This window comes from Stegodyphus dumicola, chromosome X1 (assembly GCF_044657685.1).
Source record: "Stegodyphus dumicola isolate Sdum_Otavi_A_Nest chromosome X1, ASM4465768v1".
NCBI classification, from domain to species: Eukaryota; Metazoa; Arthropoda; class Arachnida; order Araneae; family Eresidae; genus Stegodyphus; species Stegodyphus dumicola.
This window is the reverse complement of record NC_140780.1, coordinates 249,606,519-249,615,243: the sequence shown is the minus strand read 5'-3', so window position 1 is coordinate 249,615,243 and position 8,725 is coordinate 249,606,519. Positions and strand designations below refer to the sequence as shown.

At 27.2% G+C, this 8,725-nt stretch overlaps 1 protein-coding gene and 1 long non-coding RNA gene across 2 annotated transcripts in view; one reads left to right on the top strand and one right to left on the bottom strand.

Moving 5' to 3' along the window:
- Window positions 1–8,725, bottom strand: part of LOC118201333 (transmembrane protein 127-like) — a 33,282-nt gene that overhangs the window by 11,927 nt on the left and 12,630 nt on the right. The gene's annotated exons all lie outside the window — the stretch shown is intronic.
- Window positions 1,184–5,837, top strand: LOC146993467 (uncharacterized). The gene is made up of 3 exons (XR_015038458.1): window positions 1,184–1,321; window positions 3,446–3,488; window positions 5,602–5,837. It is a non-coding gene; the product is annotated as an uncharacterized LOC146993467 (long non-coding RNA).

The following is an 8,725-nucleotide window of genomic DNA, read 5'->3' as shown; positions in this document are numbered from 1 at the left end:
CTTTCTACTTCCGGTTGTGGCGGGATATTTGTGAAGTCAGCACTCAGCAATGGCGGTCGAAAAGAATGGTAAAGTCGCAAAGAATACTGTTTGTTCGTGGATTGGCTTCTGTGACTGAATCCATCGAAGTTACTAATTATTTGAAGAAAGTAAGTGAATATTTTATAGTTTCAGTGTTTAATACTCGTACTTTCTTCACCTATATAAAATTTTATAAATAACGTCTGTGTAGGAAATGTGATTTTCCATGTGTTGTTCTTTTGTGTACGTGCCTAATGATTCATTTTCAGGATTTGGTACTGTTAAATTTTGCACTAGTCTGTTTCTTACTGTTTGTGTCACTCCTTTTTGTATGTGTCTCACCTTTTTATAGTTATATTATTTTTACTCAAACGTTTTAATATTTATCTTAAAGCATACTGTAATTAAGCAGGAAATAGCTTTTAATGGAAAAAGAAAGGCAATATTAACATGACTAATTGTTCAGAAATCTGTAACGGAAATGTTATCTACCTTATGCCAGAAAGTAAAATATGTAACTTTCATTTATTTATGAAATTCAAAATTTTTTATTTGCTTAGTGTTTTCCCTAAAAATAATTTAATTTCTTATTTTTGAATTTAGTTTTATAAATTTGCTTTAATATATAATCTTTAACTCAAAGATATTGTGCTATTAAAAAAGAAAATTTTATGCCATAGAAACACAGGTACTTTGTTCCAAATCTGTGTTCATTTTTTTTATATATATACTGAATTTTTATGCACTTGTAATTATTGAAATATATCCTTTCATGAATAATAAATAAGTCCTAAGTCCTTTCATGAATGCATTTCTTTTTTGTTTGTTTGATTTTGTTGTTTTAAAAGATCTGCCATAGTTAAAGAAAGAAAATAAAGTAAGAATGCTTTACTTTCAGTTTTGAATAAATTTATTACTATTTACTGCAGCTTCAAGTTTCTCTAAACATAATTTTCGAAGTCAAAACTTGATAGTTATGTTGATTATTAGACTTGCATGAAAAAATTAGTATTTGATCTAAAATACCTTAAATTATTTGAATTATATTTTACTAAATCATGTATTTTGATATAACTAGATAGTTAAAAAAATTAAAATTGTAAATGTGCAGAAATGCTTATATAAAACCAAGAAATTGTTTATATTTTTGTTGCTTTTTCCCTTGTAAATTAATTATATATATATTACAGTCTGGGGAGTCAGCACCCTGCTGAATTGTAGTAAACAAGACGTCCAATCTACTAGACCATCAAAGATGCAGATTTGGATTTTCTATTTCATAGTTATTGAAATCATAATGGTATGTTTGTTTAAATTAGTACTGTTTATGAATGTGATAAAAATAAATTCTGATAAGCTAAGAAATGATTTATTTTCTATTAATTATGAACTGTAAATAATGTAACCAATTTTCTTCATAGTATTTAATAAAAATTTTTTTTTTAAAAAAAGGGAGGTAGTCTTATTTATACAATTCTTGCAGAGATACCAAGAAATAAAACATTTCAGGAATTTTCACTCAGTATATCTTGATGTGTAAAATCGTGTTGTTCAATGCCATATTACTTTTTCACAGGAAAGTAATTTTATTGATCTAACATCTGCATAAATCAAACTTTTTTAAGAATGATTACAGTTTCTAAGCTAACTTAAAATTTTCAGATTTAGAAAATGTATGTTTAATTTAGCATTAGTTTTCCATGGAATAGAAAAGGTTTTCTAAATGTTCAGTTGTTAGAGGGAAATAATATAAATGAGATTGTCCTGATACAGTTTCAGCTAGAAATGAAACTGAATTTTCGGATAGTGAAGATTTCATTTAAGAATTCTAATAAAACTGATTAATGTAAATCCTCTGCATTTAAAAATTCTAATAAAACTGATTAATGTAAATCCTCTGCATTTAAGAATTCTAATAAAACTGATTAATGTAAATCCTATGATTCATGTAGGCATTCTTCTGTTATCAGGACCAGATTCAGAAATGTGTGTTTATATGCATGCATTTTTAAATGTAGGTGTTCGTGTGTGCATGTGTATATTCTTTATGTATGTATGTGTATTCTTTACACATATATGCGCATACATGCATATACACATGCTTGCATATCTACAGTGGAACCCCGAGATACGAGTTTAATTCGTTCCAGCATTCAACTGGTATAGCGAATTTCTCGTATCTAGAAACAAGCTTCCCCATTGAAAATAATGGAAATTCAGTTAACCCGTTCCACACCCCAAAAAATATCAACATTTCAATATCAAGTCAATTTTTCCTAATAAATAACACTGGTAAATAATATAACAATAGTTTAACTTTGTTACCAACATTTTAACTCCTTCTCATTAATTCATACCAACAACAGCTTCTCAACATCTAGGAGTACTTTTATGGTGCTTGGAAGAAACGATAATTCCTTTGGCTACATCAGGTTTCTTAATTTCTTCCTGCTTCTTCAGAATAGTATAGATTTTCGATGTTGAAAGGCCGCAAGTCTTCGCCAATTCCATCACCATGCTTATGTTTATCTATGATTTCTTTCTTGATATCAACGGCCATGGCCTCCTTATTTTTCTTTGCAGCACTATCTGAGGCAACAATCTTCTTGCGAGGCATCTTGATATAATTATTTTCACGTTAAATGTCAAAACAATTAACTTACAAGTGCACAAACACGTATATAAAAGAACACTGAGTAATCTGTCAAGGGGATTCCCCGAGTTGAGCCGGATAGGGAAATGGCGCCACCCGTACCAACAGCCTGGCTCATTGCTTGTTACTCGAATTAATGCTCGTATTTTGCTCATACTTTCCTCGTATCTCGAGGTTTCATTGTACATTTCTGAATCCCATCCTAATAACAGAGGAGTACCTTTGCCAGTATTGCAACAGAGCTAGAATGAATTATTGTGTTAAATATGTGGAAAATGCATGCTTAAAGTACTGTTATTTTCTAAAAATATTCTGTATGTCTATTTTTTACAAGAAGAAAAAATAGCTAAAAGCTGTTAATTTACTCGTATTTATTAGTCCAAAGGGGCTTTGTCCCTAAAGAACTATTGTTTTTGTTTTGCGTTGGTTCACTATAAATATCTGTTTCACTTTTCAAACTGTTCCTACCAAATGTTAGAGTCCCTAGTGTGGGATTAATACTCTCTATCTTAGTGCCCTCTATAACCTATGTTAGGGTTAACCTGTATAACCTACAAGGATTGCCAGTTTAGGCGAGATATCTAAGTAGTCATCATAATACGTACCTTATTTTTTATTATTTTTAAATTAAATTGAAAGTAATAAACTAGTTTTCAAGAATGGAGTTAAACTAGATTTGCATTCAACTCTGGTTTATTGTGTTAATGATGTTTTGCTGTATCAAATATGAATTTTTTGTTTAAGTATAATAATTTAAAATGTTTTTTCTAGAGAATGAAGTACTGCCACTAAGGTAAAGGTGCTAACTTGCAAGGTAATTTTCTATTCTACATTAACTCAATCTTTATGTCCTGTTACAGATATATTGGCAGAAATAATGAAAACCTGACACTCAAAAAGAAAAATAATAACGTTGAATGTAGTATATTAGATGGTTAACTGCGGTTTGGCAGCTCATTAATAATCTTACACATATTGAGTACGAATAACTTTGAAAATTACCGGTATTTTCAATAGTATAAAATTAGGCAAGAAAGCAGTTTTAGCTTAGCACCGATTTTAAATACAACTCTCTTACCAATATTGGTTTGACGAAGGTAAAATATAATTGAATTTAATAAGTTGGAAATACTGTCTGTCTTTCCATGAGTTAATAATTTCAAATAAAATTTCTTTTTTCAGTTTTTCATGTTATTTGTTTAATGTTATTGTAATCTGATTTATCATATTTAGTCACATATTCCATCCCTCTTTGCACTATAGTATATAATTCAAAGGACTTATCAGTTTCAGCAATATTTTTTTTACCAGTATACATTTTTACCATAACTCTGTTTCTAAATCATATCCTGAAAAATTAAGGAGTAAAGTACACAAAGAAGGAAAATATGCAAGTAAATAATGGCATTTAGTGTTGTTTATGTGTCTAATATTTGTACTAGATTGTAAAAGTTATAAATTCTATTAGCTTTTTTAAATTATTCTTTTTTAAATTGAGATGCTTCTTTGCACCCAAATGGTTAAAGCCCTGGTGTGACTGGTACTTTGATCTAACTTCTATTCCTAATAAATAATCCAGCTGCATACAGTTTACTCAATTTCTGCCATGTGTAAGGTAAACAATATTAGCTTTTTTTAAATATATCTTTTACAACTATTCCATCAGGTAGATTTCTTTCATATTTTGCCTTAATTGAGTCATCCTGCTAATTAAGAATTTATTAAAGTTAATATGTTAAATTTTTGTGTGTATAATTCATTTTAAGTATGTGCAAGCAAATGCATACATTAACAGTTACGTAGAATTATGTTTTGGGTATCAAATTCAGAAATTTTAGGGCTGTTTTTAGATTTATTAATGATTTATACTATATTAATATTGGTAAAAAAATTCTGTGGCTTTTATATGAGAGTATATATTTTAAAATAGCTGCATGATATGGTAGAGGTAAAAAGCTTCATGTGGATCATAAATTAATATTATGTGGGAATTTTTCATTTATTTAATAAAGAAAATATTCAAGCCACAATTAAAATTTTTTCACTGGATTATTTGCATACAAAGTTTGCAGCAAATATTTCCTGCAACAGAAGTGACAATTTTTATTTTGCCAAGACAGGAAATTTAGTTAGTGTAAGCATTAACTCTATTTTGAGATGTTAAACAGGAAGGCAAATTTTTGAATTTAAATTGATTTTTGAAGGAAGACTTCATTTAGTCTTGCTATCATTCTACGTGACTCTTAACTTTTTTATGGTATTTATAATTTTATTGTTATTCAGCTTTCTGTTTGCTTAGAATGCACATGAATGTAGACTTGAAATATTTTATATTGCAAACTGAGATGCCATTGTTATCATAATTAAAGATTTTTGCTCTGATTTTGGAGGAATTTACTGATAATACTTTTCATTGTGTATTGGTTTCTGGTTTATTGAAATGTGTAAAATAGCCTGTTAATGCATATACGTATGTTAATGTCATGTATATGTTTATGAAGTATTCTGTTATATGTATATAGTGTTGTGATTAGTTTTCTGCTTACTCTTTATTTAAGAAAAAGTTATCTGTAAGAAAGCGAATATTCTTTACTATATGTAGGAGTAAAATTGAAAGGCTAATGCAATATAATTAATACAAAATTAAGTTTTTTCTCATGTACTTAAATACTAGACTTTCTCAACCTTGCAGTTCTAAACAAATCTTAAGTATTTTTTTACTTGAAATTATAGGCATTGTGTAAGGTATATAATTGAAGCTTACTGTGTGATAGTATGAAATTAAATTTTTAATTACTGAAATGTAAATTTTTAAATATGAAATACTCAGTGCATTTTATATGCATCTTTTAATACTTCAACTATATTTAAAAACTGAAAACATCTGAAGTGTGAAATTATTACAAATTTTTCTTTTTCTTGTTTAGGAGCTGTTCTCAAAACATTGGGTGACAAAGAATTCACTTTTACAAAAATCGAGCAGGATATTAAAGACAGCGAACTATAGAACAAATGTGGCGAAGCTGCATGAAGTCTATGTGGAATTTTATTATTGAAAAAAATATGCTCTTCAGATTTAATGTTAGTTTTTATTGTTTAACAGTAATTGCAGTTTTCGAATACCTGTAAAATAAACCTAATTCTTAAATTAATTTCATGTGTATTTCTTTTGCAAGTATTACAGTTCATAATACTTCAAACAACTTGAAATTTTATACTTGTTAATTTATGTGGGATATGTTCATAATAATTTTATAATTTAAATAACTCATTGTCATCATATGAGCATAATCTAAAATGCACAGCATTTGACAACAAATTAATAAAAAATTAGCCAACTTCTAATTGCTTTCTTTTGTCCAGTTGCCTCTTTTTAAATCATTTAATACCATAAAGCTATTTGATGAAAAAAAATAATTGGTATGTGCACATCAACATGTACATTTATAATGATGTTATAAAAAAAGTCACATGAGATAAATATTTAAAAACTTAAATATTCCTAAACAAATTAACTTTTTAAAATTTTATCTGGTATATAAGATAAAATAAAGAACATATTTAGGTAATTTTGAATTTGCATAATTTTATGAACTTATTTATGAAATTAACAGTTACATTGTAAAAGGGAACTTTTTAAAAATACCTCAATAAAGCATTTCTTTTGTAGATGTGAACTTTTAGTACTGATATAATATATTTACAAGATTTTAAACTGAAAAAGACAATAGTAGATTACAATACATTGCAAGATTGACTGATAAATGTAAAATTTTTACATATCATAATTATGTGTGTAATTAAAACAGAAGTTACTCGATTAACTTGCATGCAAATTAATATTTTCTTTAACATGTTTGGGATAAAGTGAATTTTAATAAATAAATATGTATAGATTTGTGTATTATCTGAAGATATGAATGAAATATTTGTGACATTAAACATTCATCTTCAAGGAAAATAACAAAGTAAACTATTGGAAAAGGTAAGTTTTTTACAATTTCCTGGTCTATATTTAACAATTTTAAAATTTAGCGCACTCATTCAAATAATCTAAATGTATGATGTTTTCTTTTGTGCTACATTCATTTACTGAATTTTTTAATTAACTATATTGTACTTTAGATAGAAATTAACGTAGATATTCCCTGTATTTTACGGTACAAAAACTTATATATTTGATAATAATTGACCTAAATCTTCCCTATGTTTTCTTTGCATATACGAATGACTTTGGTAAAAATTTAGTCCGATGTCTTCTCTTCTTTACTGTGTATAAGTGCACATTTTTGGTAAAAAATTTGCATAAATCTCCAATTACCTATTTACTGCATTTTTCGTAAAATGTGCTTATTTTAATCTTTTATTTTTTTATATAAATCTATGCAAAAATGTTCTGCATATTATGATTAAAAGAAAAATTAATATCAAATTTTTACATATCCACCTTTTAGGTATGTACAGCAATATGGAATATATATAACTGGAAAATTTAAATGCAAAAAAATTAATTTCTATTCAAAAATTACATAACACTAAAAGGCTGAAAATCACTTTTAATATTTCATTTCAAAGTGACTACAAAATATGCAATAAATTTTGTAAACCTGAGTTCTATGTTTTAAATCAATTAATGCTATCGTTCATTTACATGGCATAAGAAAATGTCCTTCAGAAAAGCAAATAATTTATTTAAAGTGTTATTTAGTAAACAACTGTTTGCTACAGTTTTTTACTAAATTTAAATTTATGAAATGAATTTAGTAAACAAAAATGCAAATGAACGATGGCATTAATTGATTTAAAACACAGAATTGATGTTTACTAAATTTATTGCATATTTTGTAGTCACTTTGAAATGAAATATTGAGTCATTTTCAGCCTTTAAGTGTTACGTAATTTTTAATAGAATTTTTTTTTTTTTTTCATTTACTAGTGCATTTAAATTTTCCAGTTATATATATTCCATATTGCTGTACATAACTAAAAGGCAGATATATAAGAATTTGATATAAAAATTATTTTACCTTTTAATCATAGCATACAGAAAGTTTTTGCATAGATTTATATAAAAAATATGAGATTAAAATAAGTACATTTTATGAAAAATGCAGTGAAAAGGTAATTGGAGATTTATGCAAATTTTTTACCAAAAAATGTGCATTTATACACAGTAAAGTGGAGAATACATCGGATTAAATTTTTACCAGTCATTCGCATATGCAAAGAAAACATAGGGAAGATTTAGGTCAATTACTATCAAATATATACGTTTTTGTACCGTAAATTACAGGAAATATGTACGTTAATTTCTATCAAATATATACGTTTTTGTACCGTAAAATACGGGGAATATCTACCTTAATTTTTACCTAATATATACGTTTATATACAGTAAAAAATCGGGGAAATTTACGTAAATTTTTACTAAATATATACGCATACGTGAAGCAAAACATATTTTACTAAAAATGTACGTAAATCCCTGAAATTTACGTATATTATACGTAAAAGTTGCGAATGAACAGTAGTCTCTCGCGTAAATATACCTAAATTTTACGTAAAAGTTACATATAGTATAACGTAAAAATATACGTAAATATTTAGTAATTGCCACTGGACACTTTTTATGATATTTTTACGTTCAACTTGAACGTTTTTTATACGAAAGGCCATTCGTAAATTGCACGTATTTTTCTCGTGCAATTTACGAATGCATGCTGCCTGGGATCCCCCCCAAAAAACTTTATGAAATAAATACTATACAGCACATGATTTCTAGGAAAATTATGAACAAATAAGCTACTACAGTCAAAAGTCTTTAATCCGGACTGGTCGGGAATTCGGCGATTCCGGATTATCGATTTTTCCGGATTATAGATAATCAGTTTAAATCTGGTAAGATGGCATGCAGAAATTATAAAATTAAAAATATGAAACCGTAATTTATAAAATAATGAGCAATTATGATCTAAAGGTTATCAAAATTTACAAAAAAGAAGCTTAATATTTATTTGTTTACTTTATTAAACAATTCTTTCAGCGTGCGCA